The sequence below is a fragment of the Saimiri boliviensis genome, chromosome 9 (assembly GCF_048565385.1).
Source record: "Saimiri boliviensis isolate mSaiBol1 chromosome 9, mSaiBol1.pri, whole genome shotgun sequence".
Lineage (NCBI taxonomy): Eukaryota > Metazoa > Chordata > Mammalia > Primates > Cebidae > Saimiri > Saimiri boliviensis.
This window is the reverse complement of record NC_133457.1, coordinates 84,308,746-84,321,223: the sequence shown is the minus strand read 5'-3', so window position 1 is coordinate 84,321,223 and position 12,478 is coordinate 84,308,746. Positions and strand designations below refer to the sequence as shown.

General features: G+C 40.5%; 1 protein-coding gene across 6 annotated transcripts in view; it reads right to left on the bottom strand.

Annotated features, from left to right (window-relative positions):
- The window catches only part of LOC120367937 (uncharacterized), a 769,718-nt gene that overhangs the window by 296,256 nt on the left and 460,984 nt on the right, over nucleotides 1-12,478 (bottom strand). For all 6 annotated transcript variants that reach the window (XR_012519294.1, XR_012519296.1, XR_012519295.1 and 3 more), the window contains one exon: nucleotides 4,287-4,407. The gene's annotated coding sequence lies outside the window, so the exon portion shown is untranslated. The remainder of the gene's footprint in view (nucleotides 1-4,286; nucleotides 4,408-12,478) is intronic.

Genomic DNA, 12,478 nt, shown 5'->3' with positions numbered 1-12,478 from the left:
GTCAGGAGCATGGGTGTGCATGGAGTGAGCCATGCCCAGGTATGTTTGTGGCAGTGGCAGAAGGTCAGGGGTGCTGGTGGCTTCAGCCTGGACTGGCACAGCAGTATCTCCCTCTCTTGTTTGCAGGGCAAAGGGGTTTGTGACAGCTGTAATAACTATTGAGGTTCTCAGCAATAAAGGATGCTGTGGTACCCAGTGACACCAACTGCGTGGCTGATACTAATAGCCCCTGACCTTCTTTTATGATCCTAGCCATCCCTAAACACCTGGGCTATGCCAATATACCCAGTGATCTAGATGATGTAAAACCAAAGCAGGTCCTTGGGTTCAGGTGCCGAAAGGCTCCGCAAGCTGGTTACTCACCTTGCTCTCCTGTTCCCCATGAGGAAAATTCGTGGCCTGGGGAGGTCCCACTCAGTGCTGAGATATGCCATCTTAGAAGTGGGGTGATGGAAACAAATTAAAATCGTTCTTACTAAGCTTTCTGTAAGGTTGTTCCCCATTTTCTTTGTTCCACTGTATTCCTGCCTCTTTTTAACTGGACTCCTGAACTTTTAGAGCTATTTGTGCTCATGGGTACATGTCTAATTATTTTCTGTGGGGGCAAGGTAAAGGCTGGGATCTCCTACTCTGCCATCTTGCTGATGCTACTCCTGACATTGCTTTTTAAATTTCCTGAACAATGCCAACAATAATTTTCTCAATACTTTAAGGCCCATTCATGTTCTGCCTCCTTGATACAGCCTTACCTGATTACTTTAGCACTTGCTTCTCTTCTAATTCTTTGAGCTCTCTTACTAGCACAAAAAAACCTGTGCTAATCATTTCATTAGTTAATTATAAATAAAGTTCTGTGTTTTTTTTTCTTCTTCTTTTTCTTTTTTTTTTTTTTTTTTTTTTTTTTGAGACAGAGTTTCGCTCTTGTTACCCAGGCTAGAGTGCAATGGTGCTATCTCGGCTCACCGCAACCTCCGCCTCCTGGGTTCAGGCAATTCTCCTGCCTCAGCCTCCCGAGTAGCTGGGATTACAGGCACGTGCCACCATGCCCAGCTAATTTTTGTATTTTTAGTAGAGACGGGGTTTCACCATGTTGACCAGGATGGTCTCGATTTCTTGACCTCGTGATCCACCCGCCTCGGCCTCCCAATGTGCTGGGATTACAGGCTTGAGCCACCACGCCCGGCCAAGTTCTGTGTTTTATATCCTTTTTAAGTAAAATTATTTTCCATTACTCTGTAACAGGGACCACAGGATTCAATGCAAGTTAATCAGATCTGCCTGATTTTCGGTATCGGTCAGTTATTGCCATGATGAGTCTGTGCAAACAATCATCTCAAAATTCTGGGCTTACAAGAACAATCGTTTATTCTCCCTCTCCAGCCTGAAAATTAGCTTGGGGTTAGCTAGATGGGCCTCAGAATTGATAGCTCTGCTCCACAGTTTTATCATTTTTCTTACACCAGCAAGCTACCTGGGGCTTGATTTGCACCTTGCTACAGCAGGAGCCCAGGGAGGCAACTCCATGTTCACAGGCACATTTTAAGCTTTGCTTGTATCATATCTGCTAATTTTCCAATTGTCAAACTAAATCACATGGTCAAGCCTGAAATTAAGGGTCAAGTAAATCTAGCCTGCTTTTAGAGAAAGAAACTGCAAAGTCACATGAAAAAGGAGTTGATTATGGAATGTGTCAGGAATTAGAGCCTTTTCATTCAAGCTAGCATTTTACCTACCAGTTATATAATCTTGGACACATTTATTCTCTCTAAATTTGGTGAACACTACCTTCTTCTTAGTGGTACGTTTATCTTGATCAAGTCAAGCTAATGAAATGAAGCATCTTGCACAATGCCTGGCATTTTCCTTACAAATAGCACCCAATATGTAAAGTACCTGATTAGCACTGCACTGGACTTTCTAACAGAGAGATTCCCAGCCAAAAAGTGAATTGCTTAATGAAGCATGAAACAGGAACAGAAAATGTTGAACCAAGGGCTGGGCCATATGAGATAAAAACCCAAACCTCTGCTGCATTCATGATTCTTTTCATCTGGATTCTGAGCTCCCTCCCATCCTATAAGCAGAACATCCTATATGCTTATTTTTTTGTTTTTGAAGCTAGGGACTGAGCATAAAATGAGATTCTGCAAGTCAATCGCACTTCTACCCATAGGTCTTTAACCTATAGAGTTAGTGCTACTGAAAATGAAGCTCCACAAAGAACACGTTATTTGACAACTGAGCTGCTGTGGCAATATCTGAGGTAGCATTAAAAGCAGTGTGAGACTTGGATGTGCATGCAATAAGTCAAGTTTCTTGGGGTAGCAATAGGAACAACAAAGCATGCACCCATGTTAAGGACATACCAATAGCTATTTCTTCCAGTGCTATATGGTTTGGGTATCACCCTTGGATGCAAAGCTTTGAGTGTGGTTCTCTGGTGTTTTGTAAGCTATCCAGCATTCTCTTTAAATTTGTATTTTCTACCTAAATATTGCCTAGTTAATATCATAGCTGGCATTGATAGGGAAAATGATAATAAAAGTAGGCAGGTAGCCAAAGTATATAGTCAACAGACTGGCAAAGAAATTTGAGAATAATTTGATCATCTGACCTTGGCGGGGGCTTTTAGTGGTGAAGGTACAATTAGAATTCAAGGATGGGCTCAGGAACAGCATGGAAAAAAGTCAATTTAATGCTCACCTCTGGTCACTAAAGATAAAAGCACAGCTTTGGGAGATCAGTTGGCTACTTCTATAAAATAATATAAAAATATTTCAAAGAATGAAAGGTATTGTGTCCTTCAGGACTGGACTTGAGAAAAGATACCAACAAGGTCACATTTCTTAATTTTCACCTCGAAACTTAGGCTGAAAGCCAGGAGCTTTCTTTCAACTGATAGAATTACTATCACTTTCTATGAATTTTTAATCTCCTCTTCCTTACACCTCCAGGTCTAAAAACTAAACAAAAAGTCTGATTCTGGTGGTTGTTAAATTACAATGCCCACTTACTTTGTGGTGTCATCAGGTCTTTTAGAGAATTGGTCAGGGAAAATAAGAACTAGAATAGTTCTACTAACCTTCGCAAATGAGAGTGAGTATTTAAGATCTTATGAATTATCTGAAGTCGCCTATAAGATCCTAAATATTCACTTTCATTTGAGCTTTTCTGGCTGGCAGAAACAGTTTGTTGTTGTTGTTGTTGTTGTTGTTGTTGTTGTTGTTTTTTAAACAGAGACTTCCTCTGTCACCCAGGCTGGAGTGCAGTGGCATGATCTCAGCTCAGTGTAACCTCTGCATCCTGCATTCAAGCAATTCTCCCGCCTCAGTCTTTCAAGTAGATAGAATTTTAGACATCCACCATCATACCTAGCTATTTTTTTGTGTGTATTTTTAGTAGAGATGGGGTTTCATCATGTTGGCCAGGCTGGTTTCGAACTCCTGACCTCAAATGATCTGCCTGCCTCGGCTTCCCAAAGTGTTGGAATTACAAGCATGAGCCACCGCATATGGCCAGAAAGAAGCTTTTTTTTATTTCCTCTCTGATAGAGCTATTTGAACATGTAGAAGACCCTCACCTGAGGAAGTCCTCTTGCAAAGAGAAATAATCTCTTCTCACCTCACTTCATCATCTCTCTAGATTTTAGACAAAGTAAGATTCCAACATATTTCAGGGGCCATTGATAAAGACACATAGAAAGGAATGAATACATAGCAAACAAAGTGTAATATTATGCGAGGTTCCATCAAAAACGTTAATAAATATGTGTAAGAACTGATTTCAATAATGTGAGATAAAAAAAGAAACAAAAACAATTTTTGGTCTGCCTAATTTTATCAACATGGATGAATATTCACATGGTTGTCAGGGGCGCTGACGGTTTGGTTGGCTGAAATCTGGACCTGAATATGACTTGCTAGGCCCTTCCAAATGATACCCTTCAAGAGAGCCCAGACGATGCTTCCTTCATTAGAACTTTGCAACTTCCAATGTTGAGGAATAGAACTAGAGTTATGATCTTTGTAATCAGAGAACCAATGAAAGGTGCTGCTGCTAAAGATGAATTCCCTTGATTCCAGTGGGGAAGTCAGGATCTTGCATAAGTAACAGAGGCCAAACTGAGGCTCCTGTCAGATCCAAGGTGGAATGGTTACCATACCAGACGCTAGGTAGAACACCCACAGTTGTAAGTAAATACTCTGACCTACAGAGAATTTTGAATGGTAGCTAATTCATCAGGAGAGAGAAAGAGCACACTGGTAAATATAAGACTCTTGACTCACTTGAAATCAGATCATATCACTCAATTCTTTCCTCTTCCTCTGCCTCCTCCTCCTCCTTCTTTCTCTTATTCTTCTTCTTCCTCTTCCTCCTTCTCTTTTGCTTCCTCCTCCTCCTTCTTCTCTGAACAGTGAAGAGGAAAAAAGTTACAGAATAAGAAATTGGATATTTAAGTTTACTTTTATCAGGTCTTTTATTTTGATACATCAGACTGGTATCAAAGATCTTTATTTTCTTCAGGTTTCTATCAGCTCAAACCGAGACCTCATTCTACTTCATTTCCAAATACATTTAAGAACACAAGGAAGGTTTCCTCTCTGGGCAAGAGTCTTTACCTTATTTGAGATATGGACGCATACAAATTGATCTAGGATCTCTAATTTCCTATTTTTTTTTTTTTTTTTTTTTTGAGACGGAGTTTCGCTCTTGTTACCCAGGCTGGAGTGCAATGGCGCGATCTCGGCTCACCACAACCTCCGCCTCCTGGGTTCAGGCAATTCTCCTGCCTCAGCCTCCTGAGTAGCTGGGATTACAGGCACGTGCTACCATGCCCACCTAATTTTTTGTATTTTTTTTTTAGTAGAGACAGGGTTTCACCATGTTGATCAGGATGGTCTCGATCTTTTGACCTCGTGATCCACCCGCCTCGGCCTCCCAAAGTGCTGGGATTACAGGCTTGAGCCACCGCGCCTGGCCTCTAATTTCCTTTTCAAAAATAATTTTAACACCAAGTGCCTTGAACTGCCTAAGACAAAATAAATGCTCAATAAATGTTTTCAAGTGAGTAGAGGTCTTGGAATATGTTGTAATTTTACTTCATCTTACACACAATGGACCTTAAAAAAACGATGGTCCAGTTAACTGGGAGTGTGGTAGAGATAAATGATACACAAGGGAGAGACATAGGAGACTGAGAGGTACGTCTTTCAGCTTGGCTATTCTACAGCAGTGTGATGTTGACCAAGACGCTTAATCTCCATGAGCTTCATAGCTTTCCGAGTAAAGCAAGTGGTCATATAAGAAATAGCTTTGGTTTCTTTCAGAATTTGTATTCTGTAATATAGGATAACTGTTTGCAGAAAACTTTTACTTTGAGTCCAAATCTGTGCTCTAGAAGTCCTCTTGTAGTGTTTTCTTCCTTCTAGAGCTGCATAAATAAATCTTTCCCTCTTCCACCAGACTAACAAGTGTCCTTTCTTCCAGAAACAAACAAACAATAAAACAAATAGTTTTTCAGCACCCATACAGCTCTAGGCCTTTCCGAATATGTTCCATAATCTCAATCTTCAAAACAGTTCCTACACGTTAAAAATTTCTCATTTTTTCCTCATCTGGGTAGCCTCCCTGTGGAAGTCTAGCTTGTGATTTGGCTTCTTTGGGTGCAGTGTTCCAAACCCAGCAATTTTCAGGTGCTGCAAGGTAGATTGGTAAGATAGCCCTCTCATTCTGGACAAAGCACTTCATCAATGCAGACAGTTTTAGGCCCGGTTCCTGGTGGGCAGAGCCTGCAATAGCAGCATGGGGAAGTAATTATTGGGCAGTTGCTTTCAGAAGAATGAGCGTAAGGGAAACGGGTTGGCTAGGAGAAAGAGCCAAGCAAGAATGCTATCTCAGCTAAAGTCCATGCTGATCCCATAGGGAGCTCTCGACAGTGAACAGCAGCACAGAATTGAACCCCATTTCCAAAGGCAAAGGATCCTGTAAGCCTCTTGTATCTGCAATTCCATCAGTCATTGGCTGTAGAGTACCAGAGAAAAGTGTTACCTTTCAGGCAATGTGGATCCTAGCAGCCAAAGGCAATTCTCAGTCAATGGGGTCAGCTCTGAGCTATTTAGCAGTCAACAATCATAGGAACTAGGGGATGGGAGCCTAATAAAGCAGATCTGGGCAGGGCACCAACAAATGACTCTACAGTGCCTAGTGCAGGCGTCCCCAGACTTTTTACACAGGGGGCCAGTTCACCGTCCCTCAGACCGTTGGAGGGCTGCCACATACTGTGCTCCTCTCACTGACCACCAATGAAAGAGGTGCCCCTTCCTGAAGTGCGGTGAGGGGCCGGATAAATGGCCTCAGGGGGCCGCATGTGGCCCGCAGGCCATAGTTTGGGGACACCTGGCCTAGTGTAACATTGGCTTCTATAAGCTGCATCATATATTTTTTTAATTTTTATTGTCTTTCTCATTTACTACAATCAGTAAGTATCTTTCCATACCTACTGCTGTTCAAGGCCATATACCTCTTTCTGCTTTTATACAGATTAGTTTGGTAACTTAAGTAGAAAACATTGCTTTCCCCCATTATGTGTGATCTCATTACATTTTTTTTCTTCTATCTCTGCATTATTTTGGATGCTGCCTTCCAATATTCTGTTATCCAATTTCATGTGTACCTAGTTAGTTAAAAACAGACTGATTTTGTCAGCAACGTATAGTGTCTGTTCAATTCCACATACCAATGGCCCAGTATCCAGACTGTCGAGATCAAACCCAGTGAATATCTTTCACTGTAAAATTATCATTTTGCTTTCTTGGAAATACAAGTTTGAGGATAAAAGGTTTCATTGGCTCAAAGAAAATGGTTCTGTATTCCTCAGATCAAAAGACTGTTATAGAAATGTTTGGATCTTCCTCCAGCCCAATTTAGAATTTGATTTTAGAGCATCGAATACCCAAAGACAGCAGGGCTCTTTTGGCTGGCTCTTTGTTGATCAGACTTCTGATCAACAGCAAAATGAATCAGTCCTTTCACAGGAACCCTGAAACCTCAATGCCTGCGAGGTTAATATGGACAGTGTCTGGTTGCCTGAGGTCCAAACTGTACTTTCTGGCCATGTGGATAGTTAATGCAATCAAGGATAAGATTAATTAAATTAGAAGTCTGCTTTTATTGCTCAGAAAATACAGCAAATTCAATACTCCTTGATGGCTTGGGGCTGGAGGCCTGATTCTAATGTGATCATTGCTAGATGGGTAGAGCCAGACGGCGTGTCAGAGAAGCAGCACAACTCTACTGATTATAGGCGGCCTCTATGTTGCATTTAGAATCTTTCAGTAAGCAATCAGCATAACCCTAATTCACCTTGACAGGTTGGAGCCTGGCCCCTTCCATTTTGCTCCTAAATACGCTACTCAGGTACATGTCATCCCTTCCAATTAGCTTACAGCCCTGTTGTTCTGTCATGCTTAAGAAATCTTTAGCACCTGCTCTTTTCATCTCCCCAGCCCTCTCCCAGAACGACCTACTTAAGAAATTTTCTTCCAAGGAAGTATATGTGTGAAAATCCTTTTCCCTGGAGTGTTGAAGGAGCCCAACCTATTCAGAAGCTATTAAGAGGAAGACACAATATATGCGCCATCCATTATCCTTTGAATTAGACCCCGTTTCTTAAAAAAGCATTGACTTTATAAACAGAGATATGTAGTTTTGAATCCTTTCCTTGCAATTTACTCATTATAAGCTCCTGTACAATTATTTAACCTCTCCACACCTCAAAAGTGAGACTCAAGATACCTACATTTAAGGTTATCTGAGGGTTAAAATAATGCAGTGTAGCTTTCATGGGAAGTCACCTAGGTTTTTCAGTGTTTTGTTGGTTTTATCATTAACCCAAGTTACAGAGACTCAGAGAGATCAGGTGACTATCTTAAGAATGTTTGCTACTTTTCCACACTTGCCTTTTCCCCTTTGCAAAATAATCTCTAAGGCTCACTAGTAGGAATAAGTTTTAGAGTTCTATAGCACCGTAGGGTGACTACAGTGAATAATAATATATAGTTTTGAATGGCTAGGAGGAGAACATTGAATGTTCTCAACACAAATAAATGAGAAATGTTTGAAATGATGAATATGCTAATTACCCTGATCTGTCACTGTACATTACATGTATTGAAACATCACTACATAGCCCATTATTATGTACAATTATGGTGTGTCAATCAATTTTTTAATCTAACAAAGCCTCTTATAAAAGCGAATGATATCAGTCATTTCCACCTTAGCATGAATTTAATTCTAAGTGCCACTCTACTCAGATTTTAATGTATATTAAGCTAGAGGTTCTTAGTTTCAGTTGCACTTTGGAATTATCTAGCATACTTTATGCCTGGGCCTCCACTTCCAAGGAATGGTGAATTATAATTAGTCTAGGGTGCTGGTTGGGCAAAAGTGATTCCAAGATTGAGAAGCACTCTCCTTCCAATGATGGAAGGAAAGACTTTAGCCAATGCTAAGAAATTTCATTGAGGGCTGCAGGACCTCTGACCATTGAAAGAGTCAGCATCTTCAGGCAGGAAACCATCAGAAACTACCCTGGGAGTACCAGCCATTTCAGGACACTGGGAGGGACACTGAGTGACCCCTGACCCCAGCGTGCACTTGGCATGGGGTCTTTCGGGGTGTACAACTTAGCCCTGGGTTGTCATTTATTTTTTCTATGCTTGTCTCCCCAGCTAGACTCTGAGCTTCCCTGGCATTTCTCAAACACCCAGTTAAACCTTGTGAAATAGATTTGGGACACTCTCCTGAAATGCATTTCAAAAGCGCTTGATTCTAACCAACTTTAGAGTATGACTGAGGATCAGATAGAATCATGTGAAATTTAAAATTTTTAAGCAGACCCAGAAAGAAACATTTTAAACATATCATCCATTTTTACAGGATAATGAGGATCTTTTGCCTTTAAAATATAAACAAATAGATATTTAGGTCTTGATAAACAAAAGGAAACAGCAGCTAATGGATAGATAATTAAGTCTTCTGTCACTTTAAACCTTTTCTAGAATAATATAGAAAATAAATTAATTAAATCATTTTTAATTGGCAAATAAGTAGATAAATGAATTAATAACACTAATTTATCATGCCCTTATAATACTGTTTTCAAAATCATTTTAAAGGTGTTCTTCAAGACAAGACAAAATAAAAATGTTTCTTATAATATTTTCAGGATTCCTACTTGTCCCCTCTAGACCTAGGCAGAGTGTCCCTACACTAAGAAGTCAGAGCTTAACATGTAGATACATTGGATGACTTGTTTTTTGAAAAAGACATTAAAAAGTTTCTCTTTTCAAAATTTTTAAACTGGTACATGTCAAAAAGTCCTTTACTTCAGTTAAATTGAATCTTACTTATTGCATAGGAATCACAGCATTTTAGGACAAAAAGATACCTTAGTTTGCAGATGAAGAGGCTGAAAACCAGAGATGCTGAGGAATTTGGCCAAGGCTGCCCAGGAGCTATTGACAGAATAGGGCTCGGAATTAAACCTCCTCAAGACTCTGTTCCTTGCTTGGTTCATGTCACATATTGAAGATTTTCAAGTTATTTACTTTGAAAAAAGGGGAGGGAGGCAGGAATCTGTTTTACATAAAGTATGGACTTAGGAACTCCTGATTATTAAATCATCTTCTTCCAGATAAGCCTCTTTGAGAAAGTTCCTTATTTTTAGAAGACCATAATTGTGCCCACACCAACCCACCCTGGGTGGCATCCATCTTTTCTTTCCTTTTCTTCCTTGTTATTGCATTTGCCTTGAGAATACAGCATAGGGCCACACCAAGAAAAGATGGAGAGAGAAAGAAGCTATGGTGTAAAAAAGAATAATGAGGCTGACCTCTTCTGAGCAAGTGCAGTGCTGATCTAATTGGTAAGTCTGTGTCATGTCTACCTCTCTCATCCTGTCCTCATCATTTTCATTGAGCTCCCACTGGGTACACGGCCACATGTACTTCTGAAGCAATTCTTCCAGCAACTGAAATAAATAGCCGTGAACTCAGCCAAGTAATCTGCAGAAATTGATGTCTCCTAGAAGAAGGGTTGGGCAGCAATGACATGTCAGTGCAGTCCATCAACAGTCACTGGGAACAGGGAAAATAGTTCCTCCAGTGTCTTAATCAGGCAGGGAGATGTTGTCTGCCTGATTGAGAGCAAGCAGAAAATCAGCAGTTGTTTCTATTATAATTTGTCATCAGTCATTCGTCTAAACAGAGAGAGTTAGGTCACAGCAGCTTGACCACAGATCAAGGCAGGTGTTTTGTTTAGCCCCATGGAGAGATGCTAATTTGGGAAAGAGAGAAATGAAAGCTTTCTTCCAGATGCTCTGTTATTACAGTTAATATGAAATTTATAGCCTTGCTTACACAGAGGATCTAGGCCACTAAAATGGAGATCAGAAAAAGAAACACCGCATTACTTTATGGACGTAGAAAGAGGAAGAAGGGAATCTTATCTTTTCCATCCTGTATTCCAAACTCATTCCTAGCACCTTTGCCTGACTCCCACCCATCCTCCCAGGGCGGCTGCTTCTGGGCAGGGCAGCCTTCTCTGACCATTCTGTGCATGGCGCTCCTGGTCCCAGTCACTCCTATCACATCATTCTGTTTTCTTGTTTTTGTAGCATTGATTATCATCCAGAATCATCTTAATTTCTTTACCTGTTTCGCACTTGTAGAAAGTAAACTACACAATAAAAAGGGGCCCAATGTTGCTTTTGTTTTTCGTATCACCTACAGTGGAGCCTAGAAGACAGTAGATATACAATAAAGATTTGCTTAATGAAGTAATTATTTCATATGTGGTAGTAATAGCTTAATTGTTTTCAAAGAGCTATCATCAGGTTGGGTTGTAGAAGCGAGGGGAGGAGTCTTGCAGAGCCAGGCCTCAGAGCTTAGGTGATCAGGATGTTGAGAAGGGAAGAGGTACCATCTGGATTTAGACTCTGGGATAAAAAGTGTCTGGGAGACACTGAGGAGTGTGAGAGCAGCTCTGAGGCAACTGAGACCGGAAAAACCTAGAAACAAGTAAACCCGTGCTTCATCTTAGAAGGTTTCTAGCTTTATTTGTCCTTTGAAGGTAAGAAAATATCTCTAGGACTCACTAGTGTGAGGCTTGCCTTTGTTGTTCAATGAAATTCCCTGGCTGGAAAGGGATAGAAACAGAGAGAGAAGAATAAATTCTAATAGCAGGCCCTTGTTAATCTTCACTAGGCTTTGAACAGATTCCTATCCTCTGGGTTCATGGCCTTTCATGACTGGACACTGAGGGGGATATAAGATAAAAGTTAATCAAAAAGGGTATAATGCATTCTGATTGGCATGCGACACGCAAGGTATACAGATGAATACTCAACAATGGTGCAGTTTCTTCAAATTAATGGTGATATTTCCTTGTAACTTAAATGCACCCTCATCACCACCATTAAATAACACTCAAAATGCAGAGTGTTCTCATTAAACTAGGGAAGTCAGATTCCTGGGAGGGCATACCAACGTGCTAGGAGATAGTCTAAGCACAAATATATGTCACCTTCTCATCATTGCTGAAACAAGGTTGAAATTTTATATTTTTAAACTCATGAAAAGTTTAGTTTTAAAGATTGGCCAATAGACTTTCAAGAGATGTGCTGGTGGCTGGGCTGTTTAGGATGGAACCTCTGGTCTCAACAATTCTTTCCTGAGCCCTTTCATTGTCATTTAGAAGCAATCTACATCCCTCATTATCTTTATCATTTTGGCACCTCTTTTCTCATTTAGAATGTCTATATCTATACCAATTATGAATGAGATGTTCAGGGGCAACAAATACTTTATACGTTCATCTGAATTTCTCAGCCCTTGCCATTAGGATGCAGACAAGTAAGTTTTGATCAATGGATCATAAGTAGCAGTAAGGAATGTCAATTTATAGCTGAGACAGTGAAGAGAAGAAAGAGGAGTTTCTCAGCTCCTTCTTACCCTGTGGCCTTCCTCAGTAACCTTGGGAATTGCATGCTGAGATGGTGGAAAGGGGACATGCAAGGAGTTACAAGGTGGAGGAGAGCTCCCATCAACCTGCCTCAGAACCTTCGTGAGCCAGAAATACACTTTTATATATAAAAGTTTGGTGATGAACCCCTGAGCTTTTATGATTTTTTTTGGTTGCCACAGCATGATCTAAGTTATTTTTTCCTAACACTCCACTTGTAATCACTTCAAACTATAGGTACCAGCTGAGGGTTATCGTTGTTTTCTTACTGATCAAGATGTTGGATCTCAGTGCATCTGTAGAGACAAGTTTGTAAAGTTCTGCTTCTGGGACTTAGCAGACTAGGCAGGTTTATTCAAATGCCCTGGTAGGAGTTTCTTTGGAACATAGCCCTGGTAGTAGATCTCCAAAGTAAACTTTATTTTTTTGGTAAATTTTTCATACTAGGTCTGAC